We start from the raw sequence: 26,774 nt of genomic DNA on the forward strand, positions 1-26,774 counted from the left end.
AAGTAGCACTCAACAACCCAGCACACTGCAGAGCTGAAAGGCATCTGGCAGCATCTTTCTCCTAACGTGGAATGAGTAGCATTGTTGCCATCTGACAGACGAGGTCAGCTGAGGCACAGAGAGTTTAGGTGACTAGCTCAGTCACCATGCCCCTGAGGGCTGATAGGGATCTCCTGTGAAATTAAATTTCCTGTCACCTAGTACCACATTTCATATTGCCGCATGCTGCTTCCCTCAACCAAAAGTACTGAGTCTTGAGACAGACATTCATGTGCCCTTCCTGAACCAATTCTTTCCTCACTGATCCAGAGCCCCCAACTATGCTCTCTTTTTGGAGGACAAATTGTATATGCCCCCTTTTTCTTTTCTTCCTCCTACCATCCCTCTGGTCCCACCTCCCAAGAATCTTGCCACCTTGTTGATCTGGAACACTCCTACCGAACACTGGATACGTCCACCACCAGCCTGAGTCCCTTATCTCATGGATCCCTCTGTGGGGGTCCCTACTGAACCTGGGGGCTCTCCAGCTCAGCAGAGATCCTCAGAGTGCAGGAGGCTTTACTTCGATTCCTCACTCTCTCCAGCCACTGCTTCCTGGGCTCTGGAGTCTCTGGCTGCTCAATCTGTCATCGTCAGCTCTTTCCCATCATCCAGTCCCACTGTGGGGATGAAGCAGGGCCTTCCTGCTGCTTTGGTTCTAACACTTTTGCCCGAATCACTCCTCTTATTTCCCATTTCTTCAAATAAGATTTCTTGAAGGATCTGAGGGAATCACAGCTCACCTGGTAACAGGCATTCAGGGCCATGGCTGCCATCACCTGGGCTCCCTCATAATGAAGGGCAGGGGCTGAGGGAAGAAGCAAAGAGAACCAAGAGTCAGTGACTTTCCTTTAAACATGCAAACCTGTATTAGCTTCTAATATTAACTGACATTCACTCTAGGCTTGCAATGTGCCAGCTTCAGAACTCAGACTTTACATTCATTATAATACTAGCAGATATGTAAAATTATTGTCCTCATTTTACCAAAACAAGGAAATGAGACTTAGAAAGTTTAAGTAATTATTTTAGGCCACAAGAGCTGTATTCATAACCACTAGGTAGTGCTATCTTTCCTAGGTAAAACAATACATCAGGACAAAAATATAAATAAACAAAAGCAAAACAAACCAAACATTAAAAAAAGAACCCAGGGAACCTACGTGAGAAACTGGCAAGAGTAGTTGCTTCTGGTGCAGGAAGACTGGGAAATTGGAATCTGGGACAGAAGAAAGACTTTCTTTTCACTCTATGCCTTTTGAACTGTTCAAATTTTTAGCATGTACCTTAATACCTTTTAAAATATAACAGCTTGTTTAAAAATTTAAAAAAGAACCCATGAATAAACTTAATAAGAAACATAACAAATTTATGTAAAGAAAATTATATAAAATATTATTGACATAAATGAAAAGGCAAAACATGTTCTGGATTGAAACAATCAATATTAAACTTTTTGTAAATGCTGACTTTCCTCCGAACTAATCTACAAATTTAGTAATAACTTCCTTTTATGAAGAGCTTGTACATGCTCAGCATCATGCTAAAATGCTTTATACACATCTTCTCATTTATCCCTCACAACATTCCTTTAAAAGAGATTTAGGTTTTGGGTTCCCCCCCGCAAACAGATGAATAAACAGAAGCTAAGAGATTAAGAGACTTCACCAAGTTCACACAAAGAACAGACGGTCAAACCTGGATTTTAAGCCAAACTTGGATTGCATGCCAAGTTTGCCAGATTCCAAGAGCCATACTTGTAAGCAGCTAACCAATATTACTTTCAAGCAAATTATGAATAGAATTTATTTAGAAATCTGATAAAGTGATTCCAAAGTTGATACAGAAGAAAAGTCAAAATAGCCACTAAAATTTAAATAAAAAGGGAAAATAGGAAAGAAAAACTTGCAATACCAGATGCTAAATGTATAATGAATAAAGTAGACTGGTACAAGAACATACTGCTAGAACAATAAAACAGAATCTAAGACCCAGAAAAGACTAAAGCATAAAAGTAAATCAGAAAGATGGCATTCCAAATCAGTGAGGAAAAGGGATGGATTATTCAATGAACAACACTGGGAAAACTGGTTAACTACTGAAGAAAAAAATGTGTAATTAAATTATCTCTTACCATACACTGAAATAATTCCATATGCACTAAAATTCTGAGTGTGAAAAACAAAACCAAAGAAAATAAAGGTGAGTAAGTCTATATCCCAGGGTGCAGAGACGTCTAGGATGAGCAGTTCCAGCACAGTGGTGGGGTCACAAGCCAAATGACAAAGAAACAAAGAGAAAACTCTTAAAATGACAAATTAAACTACTTTAAAACTTCTGGCTTAAATGACTAAGGAAAACTCAAAAGAAAACTAGGAAATTAACTCTACAACATATGCAAAAAACATTAATAGCCCAGGACCTTAGAAAACCAGTAAGAAAAAGTCGAACATCCTAGAAAATATCACTAATAGGCAATTCACTTTTAAGCGGCCAGTAAACACACAAAAAGCTGTTTACCCTTTACTGTATAAAGATGGCAAATTAAAACAATAAATTGTAATTTTTCTATCTATGCAATTGGTAACTTAAAAAAAAAAAGATAATGCTTTATACTGGAGAAAATATAGGAGACCAGTATCTGCTGGTAGGAATGTAAATTGTTCCATCATTTCCTCAAGACAAATACCTACTTAAGAATATTCCTATCTATAAGTATAAAATACCAAATTCAGTTGTGTGTGATTTGCTCACATTTAGAAAATTATTAGTAGTGGTTACCTCTGGAGAATGGACCTTAGGGTCCAAATAGAGAGGGAGATTTCTTTTTTACTATACCATCTTAAGTAATCCTTTTTCTTTTCTTTTTTTTTTTTTTTTTAAAGATTTTATTTATTTATTTGAGAGAGAGAAAGAGATAGAGCATGAGAGGGGAGGGTCAGAGGGAGAAGCAGACTCCCTGCCGAGCAGGGAGCCCGATACCGGACTCGATCCCAGGACTCCAGGATCATGACCTGAGCCGAAGGCAGTCGCCCAACCGAGCCACCCAGGCGCCCTTAAGTAATCCTTTTTCTTACCACACGCCTGTAGTACTGTTAAAATTTGCTTAGGTAGTTAAATTTTAAAACCAATTTTTAAAAATTCCAACTTGAGGAATTTATCTGAGATGTGTCCAAAGATGTGTCTGCTCATAAGCATTCATCACAGTTATTTCTAATATGAAAAAGATGCAAACTTAAATATCCAACAATGTCAGAAAAATGTCAGAAAAAAAAAGAGTAGCCATTAAAAATCATGCTGTAGGATATTTCACAACACAGGAAAACATTCAAATGCCGTGAGAAAATTTCATATTTCACTCTTCAATTGTGTAAAAATCATGTGTGTACTTACAAATATCTACAAAACCCCACTCAACGGATATAAATTTTATTTTTTTTTTAAAGATTTTATTTATTTATATGAGAGAGCGAGAGCAGGAACGACAAGCAGGGGGAATGGGAGAGGGAGAAGCAGGGCTCCCGCCGAGCAAGGAGCCCGATGCGGGGCTCGATTCCAGGACCCCGGGATCATGACCTGAGCCGAAGGCAGGCGCTTAACGACTGAGCCACCCAGGCACCCCTGGATATAAATTTTAAAACAGTATCCCTGAAAGGTAGGTAGTCTTATTGATGATTTTTTTTTCTTTGTGACATTTTAATTATTTCCCCAATTTGCTTACTAGAAATATACTACTACTTTTCGAATTAAAAGAATTGTCATTACGCAAGTATTAACTGGCTGATTGGGTCCCAACTCCGTCCTAGCACCTACTTCCCCTGCCTCTAATAGCCTTTCCCAACTTGCCCCCCTTTTAACCTGTTAACTCCTTTTCAGAATTTCAGACCTCAATTTTTTTTTTAAGATTTTATTTATTTTTCGACAGAGAGAGAGAGACAGTGAGAGAGGGAACACAAGCAGGGGGAGTGGGAGAGGGAGAAGCAGGCTTTCCGCTGAGCGGGGAGCCTGACGCGGGGCTCGATCTCCGGACTCTGGGATCATGACCCCAGCGGAAGGCAGACGCTTAACGACTGAGCAACCCAGGCGCCCCTTCAGACCTCAGTTTGAAAGTCATATCCTGGAAGATCCAAATTAAGTCAGATCTGGCGGGCATGTACTCTTTTATCAAGTACCTTACACTGCAATTAGAAATATATCTGCCCTTTCAGTCAGTATTTATTGAGGCATACTCTGTGCACGGCAATTCGGTTGGCACTAGAGATTCAAACAACTTCTTGTTCTCCTGTATCTTGGACTAAAATTTAAGTGTGAGCTTACTTTTGTTATGCGCTAGGTGTACGGTGGTCGGACAACCCATGATGAGGTCAACAGTGTCAATGAAAGCAGGGGGATTGCCCTAGTCGAGGAATACTTGAGAAGTGGAATTAACTAGGCCAAGGGGGGGGAGGGGCATGTTTTACAAGAACAAGGCCAAGAAGCCTGCAGCAGCGGCAAGGGGATTGTGCTGCAAGACCGAGAGTAAGAAGCTGCGAGACGCCAGGCCAAGCGGGACCCGTGAACGTTCAGAACGTTCTTTTGCCCAAAATCAATGGGGTTATTATGAGCAGGGGCAGAGGTATAATCAGAATTGATTAATATTCACTTCCCCGTTAGCCTTAAAGTTCCTGCGGCTTACTCATTGCTGCATCCCCGGAACCGGAACTACACTGCACGTAACATACGCTCACTGGGGTAACGGACTGAACTGCGGCGCGTCGGTCACCCAAGGGGGCCACACCTTCTACTGGCGGCCCACAGCCTCAGCCCCCATCTCCTGAAGTGGCCGCCGCGACGGGTGAAGGAATGCGGGGGAAGGGCGGACAGCCCGCAAACCGCCCCGCTCTCCTCGACAGCCACGCCGTCGCCCGACTCCCTCCCGGGTCGGCCTCCCAGAGGCCTCGGGAATCACGGAACCGCCACCTTGGGGCTCGGGACGGAAACCTCCCAGTCCGCACTCACCTCCCGCAGTGAGCGGCTGGCGCTGGACCGCAAGGGCGTGGCAGGAGGCGCGCCGGAAGTGCGTCGCCGCCAGCGCGCCTCCCGGACTCGCGCTTCCTTGGCTTCAGGATGCTGGGGCTTCTTCGGATTTCGCCGGGCTGCCCGACGCGCGCCGACCCTTGCGGGGAGGAGGCGACTTTCTCTCCGAAGGGCTTGCGGTGGCACAGACTTTAAACTTCGCAAGGGGCGGAGGAAGCCAAAGGCCATCCTGGATGAGGGCTAGTATCTGGGGATTCTCTTATTTGGCTGTACTCAAGCTGGTTCTGCTCATTGGACCAGGTCTGGTTTCGTTGTAGATCTAGGAGTTGTAACTACAGTGTGAAAAATGCATTTTAAGTCAGACAAGAGAGAAGTTAGAAGGCTATTAAAAAGGCCCCGTCACAATGAAGAGCTGGTTGGTTGGCAGCAAGCTGTGCTATAACGGGAAACAGCTGTAACTATAGATACACACAAACATATTTATATGTACACATGTATTCAGCCTTCTGGATGGTACCTCTCTAGAAATTTATCTTTAAGTATTCTTACTTACACATTACACATAATCAGCATCCAAACTGCTCCAAAATCGCCAATGTTTATTCTGTCTCAGTGCCCTTGGCTTGACAAAGAACAAAATGTTGGACATGTGCCTTCTTCAAGACTTCATACATTTCTCTAAAGAAGTATTTTAAAATATTACATACCAGTTACCTAAAAGCATTAAAAAGAGGAGCATAAGCCAGATGGGACACCAGTGTAGTCTGAGTCCAATCAATGCATACTCTATGTGGTAGATATTGTGGAGTGGTTCACTCAACATCTTTTCCAGCCTTCTGGTATGCCTTTCTGTACTGCAAGATGGAAAGCTAAGACTTCAAGATCTATTATTCCACTGAGGGAACTGAATCCTAGGAAGATGAAACATCAGAGATCTCACAGTGATGTAGGAAGCTTCTTGGCCATTTTTGCATTATGACCCCGACTTTTATCTCTCTTCTCATTGCCTCAACTCAGTCACTGAGGGCCTCAACATCACTTGGGGATCTGCAAACGCTTCCAGTCCCACATCTCCATAGACCGATAAATAGCAGGGCCTGATGAGGTTGGACTGTAAGCTCTGTAATTCAGTTCAAATTCAACTAGGTAAGAACAATACTCTAGGCAAGAAGCCTATTGCTCTGATACAACCAGATAGTCTCTTTGGGGGGGGGGGGCGCTTCTGGCTGGACAGGGGTTTGGCACTTTGGCTGCTCATGTTCTAGTATTTGGGGATTCTAGTGTTGGGGGATAACTACTCATGTTCTTAGAGGCTCAGGAGATGGAGTTGATGAAACTTAGTGAAACAATACAGACACACCATAGCACAGTATGGCAGAGATGGAAAATACAAAAGAGGTTAAGAAATATGAAGAATAAAATGAGAATATCCATTATACAGCTAATAAATATCCAAAGGAAGAGAATATTAAGTATGAGAACAAGTGAGAAAGATATAGGGAAATGGGTACTCATATTTTATTCTTTTTTCTTCTTTTTTTTCTTTTTTTTTTTAAAGATTTTATTTTATTTATTTGAGAGAGAGAGAATGAGAGACAGAGAGCACGAGAGGGAAGAGGGTCAGAGGGAGAAGCAGACCCCCCGCTGAGCAGGGAGCCCGATGCGGGACTCGATCCCGGGACTCCAGGATCATGACCTGAGCCGAAGGCAGTTGCTTAACCAACTGAGCCACCCAGGCACCCCTCATATTTTATTCTTGAGAATGTGAATATACAGATGCTTTGGAGAGCAACCGGGCAATATCATAAAACTGAAAAACCATATATGCACTATGACCCTGTAGGTTATATTCCTATAACCTAAAAAACTCTTGCACACATGCACAGAGAGTCATTTTGTATGAATAAAAAAAATGATAAGCCCCAAAACTTTGATTCAGTTATGGTTAAAATTTTAATACCGTAAGCCACAAGTAACAATGGTATTTAATGAGAGACTTTGAATATTCTTATACATGCTTTTGAGAAGTCAATGCCTGCATTTCTCTAAAGAAGTATTTTAAAATATTACATACCAGTTACCTAAAAGCATTAAAAAGAGGAGCATAAGCCAGATGGGACACCAGTGTAGTCTGAGTCCAATCAATGCATACTCTATGTGGTAGATACTGTGGAGTGGTTCACTCAACATCTTTTCCAGCCTTCTGGTATGCCTTTCTGTACTGCAAGATGGAAAGCTAAACACCAAATGTCCCATATTCCCTGCGGGTGGGGTTCTTTTTTTTTTTTTTTTTTTAGATTTTTATTTATTTGTTTTAACACAGAGAGAGCACAGTAGGCAGAGCAGCAGACAGAGAGAGAGGGAGAAGCAGGCTCTCCGCCGAGCAGGGAGCCCGATGCGGGGCTCGATCCCAGGACCCTGGGATCATGACCTGAGCTGAAGGCAGCCGCTTAACGACTGAGCCACCCAGGCGCCCCTCCCTGCGGGTGGGTTTCTGAGTGGGCTCCACTGATAGATGTATTCATGCAAGACTAACTTATGTGATTCAAGTGTGCAGCTCACCACAGAGGCAGCATTGTTCAGAAGCCCCCCAGCTGTAATCTAGAAGGCAGTTTCAAATCTATTGCAGGAATTAGAGTCCCTTTGATCGTATAGGCCTGCAGTATTGCTGTGGGAATCATTCCCAGAAATTAAGCCAGAATCTATTTCTTCAACCTTCCCAGTGATTTTATAGATTTTTTTCTTAAACCTTTATTTATTTGAGAGAGACAGAGACAGAGAGAGCGAGTACGAGTGGGGGCCGGGGGCAGGCAGAGGGAGAAGCAGACTCCCCGCTGAGCAGGGAGCCTGACATGGGGCTCGATCCCAGGACTCTGAGATCATGACCTGAACAGAAGGCAGACGCTTAACCGACTGAGCCACCCAGGTGCCCCGATTTTATAAATTTCTAAAACCTTGTAATAAATCTGGTTTATTTAAACTAAACTCTTACAAATACACACTGCCTTATTATAATGAATTTGAGTTTCTAATGCATCCATTAATAAAGAGACAGCACTATCACTGACTACAAAAGTTTTATATTTGCCTCCTAGGGAACCTACTCTAAATGGTGAGATTATGATTACTGCAAACTTTTTTACAAATTTATTGTGGAAAATTGTTTTGGCATGCTCTACTTGCTAAAAAAAAAAACAAAACACTTGTTAGTATATGCTTGTTGTAGGAAATTGAGTTTATTCACTTAATATGTAATGAGCATATTACCTCTACTGATTTCTTACTATTTATAAGTCATTACCTTCATTCTGTAACCCCTATTATATAAGTAGCATGTACTTACCAACTATTAAACATGAAGACCCCTTTGCTTTGGCTTCCTCCCTACAGACCTCTTTGAGTTCATTTCTTTAACACATACGAGGATATTCACTCTGGCACTCCTTGAAATAGTAAGAATAGGTTAAGTTAGCTGTAGAGAATTCCATTCATTTGTTAAAATGAACTAGAGCTATTACCAGCTTCAACATGTAAATCTCATAAAAATCATGCTGAGTTTTAAAAAAAGCATGTGACAAAAGGACACAGTGCAAAATGTTTATACATTTTTTAAAATACATAAAATTATAAATATATATAATATTTATGGATAATTTCTAGAACTTACATATATAGTAAAAGCCCAAAAAGAAAAACATGTATAGTTCAATGATACACAGTAACCTCAGCATAGGTGTTTACACTGGGAGGAAGTGGAAGGGGAGGAGGGTCAGGGGAAGCAGGACTTTAGCTGTGAAATATTTTTGAAATGTTGGCAAAATCCCAGTATTTGCTTAACCTAGATGGGGGGTACATGAGAATTGATTACTTTTAATACTTTTCTGTATCAGTTATTTCACATTAAAAATAAAGATTTAAAAGTAGAAATAATGCCTTTATCACATTCATTATATTATTAGACTTTTATCCTGGAATGGACTGTCAGGTGATGTATTAGTTCTGTTTTAATGCTGAAGCCTTACAGATGTATTTTTAGAACTTGCTTCCACGGGGTAGACCCTAGGCTGTCTAAATTGGGAGTAACTCTTGCTTTACAGTCACTGGATTTCTCACCTCTGTAATGCATAATACCATTAGAACTATAGCTGAAACCTTTCTCACACTTCATACATACAAAGTTTCTTCCTATCATGATGCCCACTTAATTTTGCTTTAACAATAAGGAATTTAACAATATTGCTATAACGATATGGAATACTTTCCCAAAGCACTTATACTGGTAGAGTTTTTCTCCAGTATAGATACTCAAATTGGGAGGTCCTTTCAGAACTACAGTTAAAAAAAAAAAAAGAGAAAAAGAAAAGAACTACAGTTAAAGCCCTTCTCATACAACACACATTTGTTAAGTTTCTTCCCATGGCAGGCCTGAATGCCCAATTAATTTTGCATTAACAATGTGGGGGGCTCTTCCTTAGTGTAGGTATTCTGATATTAACTCACTTGGAAGATACACCTGAAGGCTTTCCTGCAATCACTTCACTCATAAGGTGTCTCCCCAGTGTGGATTTTCTGATGCAACAAAGTCTGAAGTTATACGTTTAAGAGCTTTCTCACACCTAATATATTCATGGCTTCTCCCCGTTGTGGATTTTTTTATGCTGAATTAGTTTTCCACTGATGCTGAAGCCTTTTCCACACTCTTTACATTGAAATAGCTTCTCTACAGTATGAATAAGCTGATGCTTTCTACATTGGGAGCTACATCTGAAGACTCTCCCACACTCGTTACACTCATAGTCTCTCCCCAATATGGATTCTCTTGATGTTGAAGATAGAATTACAGCTGAAACCATCCCATATTCCATACACAAATAAGGTTTATCCCTATTATGGTTTCTTTGATGCCTGATTGGATTTGCATTGACATTGAAAGCTTTCCCCACATTCATTACATTCATAAGGCTTTTGTCCAGTTCAATTCTATGATGTCTAATATAGTTAAGAACTATATTTGTAATCTTTTCCACATTCTATATATTTGAAGGGTTTCTCCACTGTGTAGCTTAATGCCAAGTTAGTTTTGCACTCATATCTAAGGTTTTCCCTCATTCCTTACATTGAGATAGCTTCAAAACTCTTCTGTGGACTTTTCTAGTGCCAAGTTGGGAGTTAGCACACTCTATATGTTTGAAGGGTATCACCCCCATGTACATTCTTCAGTGCTGAATCAGTTTTAAATTAAAGCTGATAACCTTTCCCACATATCCTATATTCATAGGACTTCTCCCTAGTGGGAATGCTTTGAAACTTATAAATATATCTGTACATTGATTAAAATAACCTCTCCAGTGGAGACTCTAATCCCCTCCACACCTGCTGGAAAAAAACCTTTTATTCCCCTCATCTTCCCCCACCATGGATATTTCCTATTGTCTCTTCAGTTCATAGTCTTCTAGAAAGGTAGTTCCTTGGAAATGTTTCTCTGGAGTTTACTAGAGAGCATAATCTCTTCCTTTGCTATATCTTTTGTTGTTATGAATTCATTTGCAGTGTTGTTTACATCATCTATATTTAGAAGTGGAAAACAATATTACACTTAAGAATTGCTCCTAAGGGGCGCCTGGGTGGCTCAGTTTTATGAGCATCTGACTCTTGATTTTCGTTCGGGTCATGTTCTCAGGGTTGTGGGATCAGCCCTGCGTTGGGCCCCTCATCAGGCTCTACACTGGCCATGGAGCCTGCTTGAGATTCCCTCTCTCACTCTCCATCTGCCCCTCCCCACTCTAAAAAAATTAAAATAGAAAAAAAATTTTTTAAAAAGAATTGCTCCTGAAAAAGCAACAGGATCACAAAATCACAGGACTATTAAATATCATTGTCCAATCACCTCAACTAACCAATGACATGCTGAGGCTATTATAAAGGAAATATACAGTATCTCCCAAAGGAAAATGGTCAAAGTAGAAAAATAAACCAGGCCTTGTTGCCAGTTACATGTTCATCCATCACCAGTATTGTACTTTCCCTCATCCTACATTTTGACCCAGCAATTCTAAGTATGTGAGAGAAAAATTATTTCACATGTCTACAAAGAAACAGGTCTAAGAATGTTCACTGCATCAGTTTTTCAAAACAAAAAACTCCAAACAACCTTAATGTCCATTATTAAGACAATGGCTAAACCAACTGAGCTTTATCCCACAAAATGAAATATTATACTAAACACAAGTGGAAATGAATGAACTTGAACTATGTGTTTAAATCTCAATTACAGGGGTGCCTGGGTGGTTCAGTCAGTTAAGCGGCTACCTTTGGCTTAGGTTATGATCTCAGGATCATATGATCTCAGGAGCCTGCTTGAGATTCTCTCTTTCCCTCTCCCTCTGTCACTCCCCCTGCTCACGCTCTCTCTCTCTCTCTCTCAAATAAATAAATAAAATCTTTTAAAAAAAATCTCAGCTACACAATATTGAATTTAAAAAGTAAACTGCAGAAAGATATACCATTTATGTGGTATATACCATAAATACCATAATAAAGATATACCATTATTTATGCAAAATAATGTTATGTTGTTTACGGAAATAACCATATATAACAAGTTTAAAAGCATCTATGGGCACAATTAACACCATATTCAGATGGTAAACTGCCTCTGGAGCCACAGAGAGGGAAAGGCAATTTAATACAGGGGACTTCAATTACATCTGTACTGCTTTAGTTCTTAGAAACATGGGAAACAGCCATAACAAAATGTTCACATATGATAAAACTAAGGGGAGGTACATAGAGGTTTATTATACTCCACTTTTCTACACCTAAAATATTTCTGAGAATGTTTTAAAATCTCAACAGTACCACTAGTAGAACAAAAACAGGAGAAATATCTTCCAGAATAGCAAGGGATGATAAAAGAGCAAAGAACGCCAAGTCCACATAGCAAAACGAAATAAATAAGACAGCAATAATCATAAAAAATTAAAAGCACTTAAGATGACAGATGTCAGACCAAATTTTATCACAATAAATATAAATAGGTTAAAATATTCTTAAAAGCATCAATACAGCAAATGGATGAGACATACTCTGCCTAGATGACTGGGTTACTTTCCATAAGTACAAGGGTAAGGGTAAATAAGCCTGTGAATAGGGTGATTGCCTTCACCTAGATAGCCTCACAAATGGGAAATCTTGTGTTTCTAATATCTGGAGAGCCGTTCCTCTTTTCACTAAGGACAAGACCCCATGTACCCATGAAGTACACTATCCTAAACAGAAATTCCGAAATCACTAACTACTAATACAACAAATTAGATATAAGTGAGCTCTCTTTTCACTAATTACCCTCTTGTAGTTCATTACAATACATTCTTTCTTGATATTTCTTACCAAAGTCCAGTAATCATTAAAGACTGGGAACAATAACTTCTGTGTGTTATATGTGATTTCTTGTACCAAACTGGTAGTTTTGGATGCTCCCAAACAACTGGATACTACAACAGCCTTGGTTAAAGCTTCAGCCCTTGGTGACAGAACCCAGGAGGCTGTTCAGTTTCCTAGGACCCGGAAGCCTCCCCATTTTAAATGTCTAGCCCCTTAGGAGGTGGGCTCCTTGTCTCCCCCTTTCTCACGCCTGGGCAGTGCCACCCGCACACACTTCTCTCGTGCTCCCCATCCCTGGGTCACTCTCTTTCCAGCTCTAGTAGTGGAACTTGCATCTGTGAGGTCTCCAGGGAGAAGCAAGCACAGGTCTAAGGCAGAGGCACACAGGAACTCTGCACGTGGCCGTCCTTCACAGGAACCACTGAGGCTGGTACCCCCCTTTGGTGTGTTCCTTAGAGCTTGGCCCCAAGCAGTACCAAGCACAAGAGATGTAGAATGGATCATAAACAAGAGAAGATCAAGGCTCAGGGAGTTTTTCGGTAAAGCCATAGTAATCATACTCTGGCATCAAATGGGGGAGAAAAAATGAATAACCTTCAAACACGTGAAAAGCCTGACCTCGTCCTAAATATTAAATAGCACTCCGGAGCGCCAGCTACATTTGCACAGCACGATGGTGACATCTAGTGTTGGTTGGATATATATCAGCTAGCTCTGCAATTTGCTTGAAATTTAGAGAAATAGGTTTCTTGGTGCCTCCCATTCTCTCAGGATTCCTGCAGGACCAAGAAATTTGTTTTTGTTTTTGTTTTTTTTTGCAGTTTGTAACTTGCCTTTTAATTTTCTTAACAATTGCTCTTATTTTTCATATTACTGAAATAAAGTTATACAACAAACTGGATGGCTTTTTTTTGAGAGAGAGCACATGGGAGCAGGGAAGGGCACAGAGAGAGAGAATCTTAAGCAGGCTCCACACTGGAGCCTGACGTGGGGCTTGATCTCACAACCCTGAGATCATGACCTGAGCTGAAATCAAGAGTCGGATGCTTAATGGACAGAGCCACCCAGGCGCCTCTGGATGTTTTTTAAATTGAAATATATTTAACATACAACATTGTGTAAATTTAAGGTGTACAACATGTTAATTTCATACATTTACATATTGTAATATGATTGCAATTATAATGACAACCAGGACCTCTATCATGTTACATAATTATAATTTATTTTTAGTGGTTGGAATAATTAAATTCTAGTCTCTTGGGAAATTGGTGATATAATACAACATGTTGTTTATATTCACTATATTGTACATTAGATCTCTAGGACTTATTTACTACTGGTTGCAAGTTTGTACCCCTGAGCAACATCTTATCTTATCCTCTTTAAAGAATTTCTTCATGGTAGAAAGAGGATGGAAAGAGTGTTGTGTGAGCCAATCTACAGTTCCTGCCACATGGGACTGAGGCGCATACAATGTGTAAATATTATGTACACCACTTAGGTTTAAAACATGTTTCAAAAGTATTTGATATGCCTATTCCTTAAGCCAGCCCTACTTATTATTAGTACTATTATAATAACTTAGATGTCTTTTTATTTGATGCCATACAAATAGATCCCCTAGCACAAGACCATGGCCCACAGGGGACCTCCAATCAACAGTAGATATTATCTTGGCACCAGTAAGGTACACCTTGTGGGTCCTGGAGTGTTGCTTAGACCTTTCATTTGTTCAGGTTCCTTTCGTTATCGCTCTGTAAAGGTTCTCCATAAGTTACAGGCTCAGCTGGCTTTGCGAGGCTCTTGAGATGTTCACAGACTCTTTGTTTTCCAAAGTTCTCTTGATAGAAACAGGTGCTTACTAGATAGGATGAGTGGAACTGCTCACCTCGCTTAGAATATATCCATTCTTATTTCATCAGTATTAAATAACAATTTATAAAAACTGACTCCAAAAGTCCCGGGACTTTCTACCAGGGTACACTTCCCAAAGGAAACTCCATCAGAGCACTGGTTCTCAAACTTGGCTGCACATTGGAATCACCTGGGAAGATTTTTAAAAATAGGATGCCTTGGGGCGACTGGGTGGCTCAGTCAGTTAAGCAACTGCCTTCGGCTCAGGTCATGATCTTGGGGTCCTGGGATCCAGCCCCATGTCGGGGGGTCCCTGCTCAGCGGGGCGTCTGCTTCTCTCTCTACCTCTCCCCCCACTCATGCTCTCTCTCTCTCAAATAAATAAATAAAATCTTTAAAAAAAACATAGGATGCCTGGGTCCCACCCCCTACAGCAGTGATTCTCAACTGAGCGATTTGCAAATGTCTTTTTGTTGTTACAACTGGGGGAGGGTCCATAGGCTTCTAGTGCATAGAGCCCAGGGATGGTGCTAAACATCCCACAATACATAGGGAAGCCTCCCGAAACAAAAAAATTACCCGGCTCCACGTGTCGTAGGGCCAACATTGAGAAACCTTGTTAAAGATTCACCTGTCTAGGTAATAGGTTCTTTCCGGGCATGGGAGTTTTAAAACCTTCCCGGGTAATTCTAATATGCAGCAAAGTTTGAGGGGAAAAGTCTGGAGACCTGTTGCCAGAGAGTATTTGAATATGTGGCTAAATTCCTTTTATTCCAGTATTAACTGGAAAATGTCCACATCTTCCCATTTGATTGTAAGTTGGGGGTTGAAGGTGGTTGGAAGGAGGAAGGTTAGTTGCTTCTGTGAGGAACTGCAGGTTTCCCACAACATGCTGGAACAGACATCGCAAATTTTGCTGCTTATTATTCACCTCACTTGGGAGTTGGCCTCTCTGGTACAGCTCAGGAGGATCATTAACTACAGCCAAACAGTCATATCCTGGAAACAGGCCACTAGGAGTTACACCTGGGAGAGGCAACTCCTTTGCAAGCGAACCTCTGCTCCTGCGCTGGAGGATGACAGCTGGTGCCTCTGGGGAGCATCCAGGAAGTGCCACCACCATTGTGCAACTCCAGGGGGCGCTGTCCACATAGAACACAACGTGAAAGGCGCTCCCTGGCTCCCATGTCCCCACAGGAAATTTTTACACTCACCAGACGGCCTAGACCTTTAAATCAGACCCTTTTAAATATTTTGCCAAATGAAAATATCCAACCAGCTCCATGTATTTATTCTGATATTTATGTTTTCTCAGATAATGCTGAGAATATATATATATGATATATATACATACATACAATATGTGTGTATTTATAACTGTGTATATATAATATAAAAATGTTTTTAATGAAACCAGTTTCATATCATACAGAACCAAATGTGAACTTGCTTTCTTCATTTAACTTTCTATATTGTCCATTTCACTGGTCCAGACATGTAGATACATTATTCCATTTAATAGCTGCAGAGTATTACACAGTGTGGAACTGATGACCATAAAGAATAGTTGTTTATTGGATACAGGCAGACTGAACACAGGCACTTCCTGAACCCTATAACATGATACTGAAAGTATAAAAAGGATGGGAATCTACAAGGACATGAGAATGAGACAGGAGATGAAAACAGAGGAGAGATGCCAACACAGTCTGGGAAGATGGAAAGGGATAGAGAAGTGGTAACCAGAGAAAACTGGAACGCCTGCCTGCAGCAGGGTGGGGAGGAGGGTGGCTAGGACACGTGGGTAATACCATGGGCAAGCTGATTCACCCCGTGGAAAGGCTCAGGAATCAGGCATCAGGTATCAGATACTTTGCAAGATGGAGATGAATCATAGGACAGAAGTACAAGCAGAAATTGGATCTGCAGGTCCTACCCCCAAGTACACAGCCCAGAGACTTCTCCCAAACCCTACAACAATACGCTTATGCTCTGGGGGGAGAAAATAGCAAATGGTCAGATTCAAGTAGTGGATTTAAAACAAGGAAATGAATGAAAGTCTGCAAACTCAACAGAGAAATATTGCAATGCCTCAACACTGCCCCCTGCCCCATTCTCCCACCTGGCTCTCAAACACTGTCAAACCAGGCTTATATCCTTTGCATGGGAGCCTAGGAGAGCCTTCTTTAGAGGCAATGGGCAATGAATAAACCCACATTAACAGACATCTTGGGTAAGAGTCTATCAACAAAAAATTTGGAAGTTTCTCAAATTTTTCTTTACCATAAAAGATTGGATGTGATTCTAAGGTCCCAAACACGGCCATGTCTATGGGTAGCTTGAATGTAATTTAAATAAAAAGGAAGTAGAGGGAATCCTCTAGAAATAATGATCAAGGATATAGGGCATATTTTATGTTAAAACTGGGAATCCTAGGAACACAGTGATGGGGGTAATGGGGAGCTTTTGGAGGATGTCAATCTGAGATGGACCAGAATGAGTGAGAATCAGGAGCAGCAACCAGGATGTCTTCTTCCTAATTTCCATCAGGAAGGCAAGGGGGCTCGACAGTCATCAGGGGACAGAGTATCACCACTGCACAATCCAATACAGGAAACATCCTGTGTGTACCTATTATACTCCAGGTTCTGGGTTAGGGAACATATATGGATATAGGACTAAGATGCTGTTCTTGTTCTCAATGAACTAGCAACCTATCCAGGGGAGACTGCCAGTCATAAAGCTCCCTGCTGTCCTGGGCAGACATGAGGGTTCCAAGACTCTCTGTTACTTTCATAGCCCCCTGCCTAGGCACAACTTTGTGCAGATGCGCCCTCATTTCCTCACTCTCCTCCAGCCTGACACAGAAATGTCTTTCCCAGAGCACTCCTTCTCAGTTTGCACAGCCAAAGGTCCCTTCTGACTTCATGTCAAACAAACAAATAAGCATGTAAAAAGCTCACTATGTGCAAGGGGCTAGCTAACTTTGGCATTCAAAATTAAATGTCTTCAAAACATAAGAGGGCTCATTTAGCAGATAGCAGAGAAAGATTTGGTATCATAAATTGTAATTTTAGGGGCACCTGGGTGGCTCAGTCATTAAGCGTCTGCCTTCGGCTCAGGTCATGATCCCAGAGTCCTGGTATCGAGCCCCGCATCGAGCCCCGCATCAGGCTCCCTGCTCGGCGGGAAGCCTGCTTCTCCCTCTACCTCTGCCCCTGCTTGTGTTCCCTCTCTCGCTGTCTCTCTGTGAAATAAATAAATACAAATCTTTTAAAAATAAAATAATAAAAAAAAATTGTAGTTTTAGTCTGCACAGACCCTCAAGCCACCCCACTGAGAAGGAAAGTATTTTTTATTTTTAGTTCTGCACCTCTAGATGGAAGAAGGGTCACTCAGACAAAGTGTCACAAAGCCTTGAGGCAAGAGCACGATGCTGCCAGAGAACAGAAGGGTACTAGACAAGATCTTCAGAAACACAGTGGTTTACGCCTACAGCTGTGGACCATAACATTTTTGCTTGCATACCTCCTAAAATAATTTTGTAAAAACTAGGTAGTCATGGCCAACAAGCACGTAAATAGATGCTCAATATCATTAGGGAAATGCAAATCAAAACCACAGTGAGATACCACTCTATAACTACCAGGTTAGTCACAATTTTTTTTAATGGAAAATGACAAGAGTTCTCAAAGAGGCAGAGAAATTGGAACCCATGGTTGCTGGAAATGTAAAATGGTGCAGTGGCTATGGAAAAGTCTGGCAGTTCCTCAAAAAGTGAAAGAATTATCAGCAATTTTGCTCCTAGGTAGAGACCCAAAAGAATTGGAAACAAATATTCAAATACTTGTACACTCATGTTCATGGCAATGTGATTCATATTAGCCAAAATGTGTGAACAAGATGGATGTCCAACAGCTGATGAAAGAATAAGCACAATGGGGTATATACAGACAATGGAATATTTTTCAACCATAAAAGGGAATGAAGTGCTTGTACATGCTACAACTTGGATACACCTCAAAAACATTATGCTAAGTAAAAGGAACCAGACACAAAAGGTCAAATATTGCATGATTCCATTTATAGGAAACATCACAATAGGTAAATCCATAGAGATAGAAAACAGATTAGTGGTTGCCAGGAAACAGGTGGGTTATTAAGTTATTGCTTAATGAGATGATGAAAATGTCTTGAAATAGAGGTGGTGGTTTCACAATATTATAAACATACTAAACACCACTGAATTGTATGCTTTAATATGGTTAATGGTAATTTTACGTTATGTGGATTTTACTCAATAAAAAAATTCCATAAAAGAAAAAAAACAAAATAATCTCCCTACATATTTTTAGTTAATATTTAACATTTCTGAACTAAGTATAAAGAATTGCAAATGAAGTAATTTCCGGTACATCATATGATATTGATGCACTGCTGGGTGTGCAGAGGGCAGCTCTCCAGTATATCATAAATAACATTTCAAAATAAAACTGTTACATCATTCTTTTAAATATATCTACATAATCTTAATGCTCTAATTTGATACCCCATCGCCTATTTTTTTAAGTTAACCTCTATCCCCAACGTGGACCTTGAACTCACGACCTGAGATCATGGGTCGCAGGCTCTACTGACTGAGCCAGCCAGGCACCCAACCCTATCACGTATTTTTAAAAGTACATGAACAACCTCTTCTGTAACTATAAGTTATCTTATATCATTCCTTTCTCTTCTTGGAATTATATTTCCATTACATTTCCTCTTAGATTTTTATCTTTGTGTAATTTTTATTTTTTTAATTATTTTTTTAAGATTGATTTATTTATTTGGAAAGGGAGGGTGGGGGGAGGGGCAGAAGGCAAGGGAGAGAAAGAATCCCAAGCAGGCTCCCCACTGAGTGCGGAGTCTGACACCGGGCTCCATCTCACAACCCAGAGATCATGACCTGAGCTGAGACCAAGAGTTGGACGCTTAAATGACTGCACCACCCAGGCCCCTCTTTGTGTAATTTTTAAAGTTTTTTTCCTGATCCCGAAGTCTCCAAATATTCAAAATTTCTTTTGGATTCGGTTTGTACAGTTGGTATTAGTATACAATTGATCAAAAATACATAAATATTACAAACTTTGATAAATAATATAAACAACTGGGGCACCTGGGTGGTTCAGTTGGTTAAGCAACCAACTCTTGATTGTGGCTCAGGTCATGATCTCAGGGTTGTGAGATCAAGCCCCAGGTCAGATTCTACGCTTGGGACTCTGGCCTGCTTGGGATTCTCTCTCTCCCTCTCCCTACCCGCTCTCTAAAAAGAAATAATAATATAAACAACTATTAAACATAAAAAGAAAAAAATTGTTGAAAACACAGGTCTCTTAAGAGAATGGATGGGGCTTTTCTCTTTTTTCCTGTTTGCTCATGCATTCATGAATAAATATTATATTACCTCTTGCTAATATGAAAGAGTTCAGTATAAACTCTCATTGCTTGTTTTTGTTTCTACACATCTAAGCACTGTTCATATAAACAGGCTTGTTATACCAACGTCAGTCATTCAGTCCTTTCAAGGTATATGCCCAAAAATCACACAGTGATAAATCATCAAAAAATTAGTTTTAGTGATCTATCAGCTGACAGCTAAAGTAGGTACTCCTTCAATGAATTTTTTTACATTTGTTTTTATCTTTTAATTTTTATTATTGAAAAGTTCAAGCCTGTATAAAGGTAGAAAAATAATAAAATGAATCTCCACGTGACCACCATTCGGCTTTGACAATTTCACCAACCCATAGCCAATCTGCTTTTATTTCAATCCTTTCCTGCTGTCTGTCCTCCACTCCCACCCCTTCACCACTATTGGATCATTTTGAGGCAAATCCCAAGAATCATCTTGGGATGAGAATAGAGAGAATACCTCTATAAATATTTCTTAAAAATAAGAATACTTTTAAAACAAACCAGTACACCTAAGAAATATAAATCATCCAATATCCAGCCATTGTCTAAATTTCCCTGGATTATATCATACATACTTTTGTTTTGATTTGGTTCAGATTTCAGTGTTGGTTTTTCAACTTAAGATTCTAACAATGCCCACAAATTACATTTGGCTGATTTTTCTCTTGCCTTTTTTTTTTTTTAAGTAGGCTCCATGTCCAGCATGGAGCCCAACATGGGGCTTGAACTCACAACCCTGAGATCAAGCCCTGAGCTAAGATCAAGAGTCAAGAGTCCATGGATGCTTAGCTGACTGAGCCACTCAGGCACCCCTCTTAAGTCTTTTTTTATTTTAATTTTTAAAAATATTTTATTTATTTATTTTTTTTAAAGCTTTATTTGTTTATTTGAGAGAGCAAGAATGAGAGAGAGTACATGAGAGCGGGGAGGGTCAGAGGGAGAAGCAGGCTCCTCACTGAGCAGGGAGCCCGATGCGGGACTCGATCCAGGGACTCCAGGATCATGACCTGAGCCGAAGGCAGTTGCTTAACCAACTGAGCCACCCAGGCGCCCAAAGATTTTATTTATTTATTTGAGAGAGACAGAGCACAAGCGGGGGGAGGGGGAGGCAGAGGGAGAGGGAGAAGCAGATTCTTCGCCAAGCAGGGAGCCTGACATAGGCCTTCATCCCAGGACCCTGAGACCATGACCCCAGCTGAAGGCAGACATTTAACTGACTGAGCCACCAAGGTGCCCTTAAGTCTTTTTTTTTAATCAACAGATTCTTTCTCCTTGTTTTTCCTTCCCCTTGCAATTGATTTGTTGAAAAATTGGGTAATTTGTCCTGTAGATGTGTTTTCCAAGTTCTGGATTTTGCTGATTACATCTCCTTGGCCTCTGTATTTCCTGAAAATTGATATTTAGATCTTGAGGCTTGATTAGATACAGATTTGATACTTTGGCAAGAGTCCTTCATAGGTGGTTTGTTTGTACTTTTTATTTCATTGGAGGTACCTAAAGTCTGGGTGTCTTTTTTGTGTGTGTGATAGGCTGTATCCGTGGGTTTAGTGTTATTAGCTGTATCTACCCATTTCAAAGGTCCCCATCAGTTTTTCATCTGATGGTTTAGCAGCCATTAATGATCACTGCCTAGATCCATCATTTCATTACATGTTCTTCCTTCAATTTTAATGAAAATAAATAATTGGAAACCAGAAAATAATTTTTTCCCTAATTAGAGTCATTCACTTTCGTAATTTCTGAAAAGTAGTATACTCAAATAACTTCAAGAATTATTAATTATCAGATTACATAATTGTTAATATTAAGAATTATATAATTATAATCAGTTACGCCTGTTACTCTTTTTTTTTTTTTTTTAAAGATTTTGTTTATTTTTTGACAGAGAGAGACACAGTGACAGAGGGAACACAAGCAGGGAGAGTAGGAGAGGGAGAAGCAGGCTTCCCGCAGAGCAGGGAGCCCAATGCGGGGCTTGATCCCAGGACCCTGGGATCATGATCCGAGCCAAAGGCAGACGCTTAACAACTGAGCCACCCAGGCGCCCCTGTTACTCTTTTTTTTAAGATTTATTTATTTATTAGAGAGAGCGAAGGGGGGTGCGCATGTAGGTTGGGGGAGGGGTAGAGGGAGAGAATCTTCAAGCAGACTCCCCAATGAGCATGGAGCCTGAGGTAGGCTCCATCCCATGACCCATGAGATCACGACCAGAGCTGAAACCAAGAGTCAGATACTCAACTGACTAAGCCACCCAGGTGCCCCTGCCTGTTACTCTTTCATGTAAGAGACACCTCGTTTAATCTGATATACTCAGAAAATATTGGAAAAACCAAATATTAATTCTAATGCACCATAGCTTGAATTCAATATTTTTTCAATAAAAATAATTTCCTTGGGGTGCCTGGGTGGCTCAGATGGTTAAGCATCTGCCTTTGGCTCAGGTCATGATCCCAGGGTCCTGGGATCGAGCCCTGCATCGGGCTCCCTGCTTGGCAGGGAGCCTACTTCTCCCTCTCCCTCTGCTGTTCCCCCTGCTTGTGCTCTATCGCTCTCTCTGTCAAATAAATAAATAAAATCTTAAAAAAAATAATTTCCTCATCCCACATTTTAAATACACTTTTTAATTTTATTATTTTTAAAGATTTTATTTATTTATTTGACAGAGAGAGACACAGCGAGAGAGGGAACACAAGCAGTGGGAGTGGGAGAGGGAGAAGCAGGCTTCCCGCGGAGCAGGGAGCCCGACGCGGGGCTCGATCCCAGGACCCTGGGATCATGATCCGAGCCAAAGGCAGACGCTTAACAACTGAGCCACCCAGGCGCCCCCAAAATACACTTTTTAAAAAAGTCTTGGAGATATGTCTCATTCCACTTATGAAAAACACTCACCATATTACCTAATTGTCAACTCTGATCCTCATTTTCAAACCAATAAACTAAATCAGAATTAATTTCCGCCTGACTTTTAAAATTCAAGTAAATGTGTTAATAGGCATTTTTGAGGAATATTATAACAATTACTGAGGAATAAGTTATGGAATACATATTGTACAACACATGACTAAAAGCAGGTAAGATTCAAATAATGCAGCTCTTTTTTTTTTTTTTTATTTGAGAGAGAGAGAATGAGAGAGAACACATGAGAGGGGGGAGGGTCAGAGGGAGAAGCAGACTCCCTGCCGAGCAGGGAGCCTGATGTGGGACTCGATCCAGGGACTCCAGGATCATGACCTGAGCTGAAGGCAGTCGCTTAACCAACTGAGCCACCCAGGCGCCCTAATGCAGCTCTTATATAATTAATTTATTCACATTTAGAATAATTTATAAAAATAATTATGCTATTTGCCATCACTTAATTATAATGTTCCAATATAATATTCAACTAACATTGTAAGTTATTTACAAAGCAAGACATATGAGGAAGGTATATTTCTTTGATGTCTGCATGTGCATATATAAATATCAGGTATTTAGCTTTTGAAACTAAAATGATGGAGGAGCCGGGGTGGCTCAGTTGGTTAGGCGTCTACCTCTGGCTCTGGGCATGATCCCAGGATCCTGGGATCGAGGCCTGCATCAGGCTCCCTGCTCGGCACTGGAGCCTGCCTCTCCCTCTCCGACTCCCCCTGCTTGTGTGCTCACACACTCTCTCTCCTGTCAAATAAATAATAAAATCTTTTTTAAAAAAAAGAAAAGAAAATGATGTATAAAAATCAGAATTAACTTTACTACTTTTGCTTGACATCATGATTGAACTTTCCAATGAAAGAGAAAGGCATATTGCACTAATTAGCCCAACACTTGCATCTTTAAACATTTTATAAGTGAAATAGGATGAGGACTGAGTGCTACTGGAATAAATATTTCAGGACATGTTTTGATAAAAGTACCTTATTAACTACTGTATTGATTAATGCACAGAAAATCTGAAAGAAATCACATGAAACTTTTGTTGGCAAATTTATCCAGTATATCTTGAATAATTTGATAGTTCCCTTGAAAGGAATCAGCATTATTAACTTGTACCCTTTTAGAGGTACCTTTTCTTTCCATAAAAGACATCCTGGGGTGAGTATGGAATGAAATGTACCGAATGGAACAGTTTATCTTAAATACGGGGGGGTAGGCATTTTGAGGATTTGATGTTTGCTTTGATTTCCCAGGGTTGTTGCTAGGAGCAAAGTTTTTTCAACAATAAACTAGAGATGGGAGAGGTGAAGTCATCTGCAACCCACTATGCCAGTACACAATATCTGAATTCAGACTGTCATAATTCAGGCCAATTCCTTCCTCCCCCCCCAAAAAATGTACAAGACAATATGAGACAAAAGGTAGGTGGGGTTTTTTCTTTTGATTAATTATTAAAGGAGCCTTTTCAGAAATCTATATTTCAAAGTGTCTCTTTGTTTGGTGCCCCAGAGGTTTTTGACTCCCTAGGGCAGTTCAGGGCAGGTTAAGAGTATGCATTCTTTATATCAAGCAGAAGGGCAGATTATGAAAGCGGTTGTGGGAAGGAGAACCCAAGGGAGCAATCAGCCCTGCTTCCACACGAAGTTGAGGATCTGGAAATAGATGCTGCTATTCCCACTTTGAAGACCACTGACCACTGACCTCCAGCTTTGAGGATATTTCCTTGGGCTGGGAAAAGGCAGATACAGCAGGCTTCACCACTGACTTGCTTTGGAATTCGGGGAACATTCTTTAGCCTTCTTGTTCTGATCTGGCAAGTTGAACCAATGTCTAGTTTCCAGTTTCTTTCCATAGTGTTCTGAGAATTAAACATGAGAAATAGTTACTACTACTACTTAGGTTTCAAATAGTACTTTTAACTTTCCAGAAGACTTTATTGTCTGGATCTATGTTTTCCTCCCAACTGTCCCTCAAAGGCAAGTCTTCCCCTTGTGTGGAAGATGTGAGTCATGGAGATCCAGGGCAAGATTTGGCCAAAGATCTCACAGCAAATAAATGACTTGGTTGGAAATAGCACCTTCTTTCTCCACATGCAGAGCATGAAGAAATCACCAATTATATCAAATACCATCAAATTAACAGAAAGTATGAAGCATGTCCACTGTGTATACTATATACAATACATAGTATACCTAAGTTTATATAGTGCATCTGGATTTTTTTAAAATATCATTTTCATAAAGTAACAGAGGCCAATGAATATTCTTAGTCTGCCCCATCAAACTGTGACTCGGTTAACTGAAGAGCAAGAAAAACAACCCAAAAACATAAAGCTCCCCAAAGCAGTTTCCACCCCAAGATGCATATTCATTCTTCACTGTCCAGTGATGTGTGATGCACTTTGTACTTCTGTAACCACCCTGCAAGGTGATCCTTCCCAGGGCAGAATGATGTCAGCCAAACAAGGAAGTTATTTCAGGATAGATTATTATTTTTTTGCTTCATTTGAAACAAAGTTTTAGTTTATTTTTTGGCTAGTAATTCAAAAGGTATTACAAAAGAGTAAGCTTTGGGGCACCTGGGTGGCTTAGTCGGTTAAGCGTCTGCCTTTGGCTCAGGTCATGATCCCAGGATCCTGGGATCGAGCCCTGCATTGGGTTCCCTGCTCAGCAGGGAGTCTGCTTCTCCCTCTCCCTCTGCTGCTCCCCCTGCTTGTGCTCTCTCTCTGTCAAATAAATAAATTTTTTAAAAAAATTTAAAAACAAGAGTAAGTTTTCCTTCCACCTCTTCACCTCCCCAGAGGTAAGCAACAAGAAAGAATTTAAATCATGAAATCTGTTCTAACCCTGTACATGCCTTGGGCAACATGAAATAAGATATTTGGGGCTAATCCGTTGTCCCGGAAGTGTTTGGATATTGTAAGACCTTCATTTATGGAAGACTAAGTATAGAAAGTTGGCATCAGGGCAGGAGCTGGATGGACAGCAGGGAGGATGGAGATGACCTTGGAGCATCACTTGGAGGACACAATGAAGAATCCAGCCATTGTTGAGAGTCCTGGGCCCTGATTCACAAGGACTTAATCTGGGATGCCAGGGGATGCTGTCAGATGAGCATGCTGGGGTGATATCTGTTCTAGCCCAGCAAGCAGCTACACCCACCTCAGACCTGATATTCCTGTGGTGTGTCTAGAATCAGATAATGGGAACATGGTTCCCCTCTCTTCCTCAGTGCTGCCTGCGGAGGTGGCAGCCATCTGTTACTGGGCATCATGGCTGCCCTCAGACCTCTGGTGAAGCCCAAGATCATTACAAAGAGGACCAAGAAGTTCATCCGGCACCAGTCAGACCAATATGTCAAAATTAAGCACAACTGATGGAAATCCAGAGGCACTGACAGTAGGGTGCGCAGAAGATTCAAGGTCCAGATCTTGATGCCCAACACTGGTTATGGGAGCAACAAGAAAGCAAAGTACATGTTGCCCAGTGGCTTCCAGAAGTTCCTAGTCCACAACGTCAAGGAGCTTGAAGTGCTGCTGATGTGCAATAAATCTTACTGTGCGGAGATTGCTCACAATATCTCCTCCGAAAACCACAAAGCCATTGTGGAAAGAGCAGCCCAACTGGCAATGAGAGTCACCAATGCCAATGTCAGGTTGAGCAGCAAAGAAAATGAATAGACAGCTTGTGTGCATGTCATATTTGTGTTAATAAAACCATAAAACTACAAAAAAAAAAAGATAACGGAAACATGATGATCCAGAAACATGATGTTATCACAAGGACAGTGTACAAAATGACTTCTTGATAACTTGTACCAGTTCTCCAGAAGCCTGTCATAAGGGCTCAATGTTAATTATCTTGTAGAACTATTAAAGTTCCAGTAGTGACGCCATTTCTTTAGTGTGCATTGGCCACGTTTCTATTAAGTTTAGAGTAAGCTGCTTTCGGACACTCAATGGACTGATTTATCAAAATATTAGTAAGAAAGGATCATGTTTTGGAAGCAGCAGGTCCATGTCACTTTGTACACAGAATTTTGGTATGTTTAATAAATCTGGTTGGAGGATAAAATAAAAGTTGGCAGTAGGGTCTAATCAAGGGGATCAAGGT

The 26,774-nt window shown here is 40.6% G+C and overlaps 3 pseudogenes; 2 read left to right on the forward strand and 1 right to left on the reverse strand.

The window, feature by feature from the left end:
* The window catches only part of LOC118023416, a 14,024-nt pseudogene extending 8,741 nt beyond the window's left edge, over window positions 1-5,283 (reverse strand).
* A 20,372-nt stretch (window positions 5,284-25,655) lies between these two features.
* LOC118023861 lies at window positions 25,656-26,469 on the forward strand (annotated as a pseudogene).
* LOC118023860 lies at window positions 25,934-26,341 on the forward strand (annotated as a pseudogene).
* Window positions 26,470-26,774: the final 305 nt, after the last annotated feature.

This window comes from Mirounga leonina, unplaced genomic scaffold (genome assembly GCF_011800145.1).
Source record: "Mirounga leonina isolate KUSES-001 unplaced genomic scaffold, KU_Mleo_1.0 Mir_180, whole genome shotgun sequence".
NCBI lineage: Eukaryota > Metazoa > Chordata > Mammalia > Carnivora > Phocidae > Mirounga > Mirounga leonina.